The sequence below is a fragment of the Anneissia japonica genome, unplaced genomic scaffold, assembly GCF_011630105.1.
Source record: "Anneissia japonica isolate Jap-2015-1 unplaced genomic scaffold, ASM1163010v1 scaffold9_len2422644_cov172, whole genome shotgun sequence".
NCBI classification, from domain to species: Eukaryota; Metazoa; Echinodermata; class Crinoidea; order Comatulida; family Comatulidae; genus Anneissia; species Anneissia japonica.
The window spans coordinates 767,526-769,567 of record NW_022758107.1 but is presented as its reverse complement, the minus strand read 5'-3'; the positions used below and the strand labels follow the sequence as shown (position 1 = coordinate 769,567).

At 35.6% G+C, this 2,042-nt stretch overlaps 1 long non-coding RNA gene across 1 annotated transcript in view; it reads right to left on the bottom strand.

Moving 5' to 3' along the window:
- Positions 1–165: 165 nt before the first annotated feature.
- LOC117125072 overlaps positions 166–2,042 on the bottom strand; it is a 10,104-nt gene continuing 8,227 nt past the window's right edge. Inside the window, exon 4 of the long non-coding RNA XR_004448060.1 lies at positions 166–1,909. This is a non-coding gene — a long non-coding RNA (uncharacterized LOC117125072). The remainder of the gene's footprint in view (positions 1,910–2,042) is intronic.

The following is a 2,042-nucleotide window of genomic DNA, read 5'->3' as shown; positions in this document are numbered from 1 at the left end:
ATCGCCAGCAGAGAGATGTCACTGCAGCAAAACACTATTGTACCAACGCTGTTCTAATAATATATAGACAATGGGTCGTGCTCATATTATTTGTTATATTTTTATTATTCATTATTTTCACTTGACTCTCATAAATAATTTTGTTCGAAGAACATTTTATGCAGTTGTACTTCGCAGCACTTCACTTGCAATTTGCAATTTCTAGTTTTTAAATTATTTTAACACCTGTACGGTTTCTACATTAACATACTGTAAAATAAATATTTGCATATATACACATTGATACACGGTATGAGTAAGCTTAGGGTCATGGTTTACTGTAATTTATTTTGCTTCGTTCAAAGCCTGTGTTCGTTTCAACGTTTGGTGCTTTATCAGCAAGCACGAAAAAAAATGTAATTTAATATGTCATAGCATTTGGAAACGTTGGTAGCTTTGTCGTTAGGTTATGTCAGAAATAAAGTAACGGTAGCACAGCGTTACAGCAGCGTTTGCAGCGTTATTTAGTCGGATGAATTTGTTTCTGCAAAAAATAAACACTTTGAATACCAAACGGCAAAGCTATTATGACGTTATAATAACGTTAATAACGTTATGTTGATAGCTGCGATATAATTGAAGAATTACTGTATTCATTATTATAGCATACAGTAGGTTTTAAATATAAATATATAAATGTGTAATTCCTGTAAATACACAGAAATTGTTATGAAAAAAAAAGCGCAATCGTCATATGAAAGCATTGTTCTTTCCACCATAATGAGTGGATAGTCTATAAAGTATCAGACGTATAAAGCGTCACTTCGCTTTGTAAACGCATTGTTTAAGGAAAACCAAATATATATGCTTTGCCAAAACAAAACAAAAACAGTGGTGGTGCAAGGATTTGCCCGAGAGACGGCGAAGACCCCGCAAAATATGACAGTTTAGGGGTTTTAAAGGCTTATCTATCCATTTTGGGTCTCAGTAATATGTAAAAAGTAAATATACATTCTTTTCTCCCCGACGATTTATAACACCTACAGGGGGGGGGGTGGCGGGGTGGCGGGTAGGAAGGGGCTTTAAGGAGCTCTCCACGACGGGGGCCCTGCCTTAACCCCGCTGGACCATTATATTTTTCTTTGCTTCTCATGGCTTAAGTCTCGAGTTTGATAACATTAACTTCAAGAAGTTCATACGTATTTGTATCTGGATTATTGCTGTATTCATTATTAGCACACTGTAATATACTAGCAGTACCGGTAATAAATATGTAATTGTTGTATTTACCAATTTTTTTTAGCGCCAACTTTTTATAGACGCACTTTTCTGAGATGTCGATCATAAATAAGTTACTTGTCAAAATACTATCTGGCATATACATAAAGCGTCACATGATTTTTTTAAATGCGTTGTTAACGCATTGTTTAATGTTAGTCAAATTATCACTTGACTTCCAAAATCGCCGACGTAACCTTAATCAACTACACCTTCTCGAGGCGAGCAAGTGCAACATTCACATATGGCAGCAATAAATGGGATGCGGTAAATGCTTCCTCGATAGTCATTTGGTTCCTGTCTAACGCGTCTCTCATCATCGATGACGCAAACTGTATTGCGCGAAACACTTCTTGGAAGTATAGTGATAGGCAACTGGTTTTCACCCTCCCGTATCGGACCATCACCCTTCCCTATCGGTGTCAAATGCTGGCTATTTATATTATTGTTGTCCAAATCATTCTTTTTCGTTTCATTGTCGTCGTTTTTAGTGTCCTTTTCACTTGTTTCCATTTTAAATCCTTTGAATAATATACGAAAAGATTTTCAGGGTTTGATTTTAGTTGCTTTGTCTGTATCTATGGCGTTATTTTCTATCACAATCGGATTGGTTGTAATAATTGTCACCATTATTAGTTCTGTCATCTTGACTCTATTGTGGAAAAGAGAACAGACATTTAAATAGCAACCGTTAAAAGTTTCACCGTAAACCAAAAATCAACCCCTGTTTGTTGTAGGAAAGAACTCATATGGAACATTTAACATGATATTCCTTCATATATATA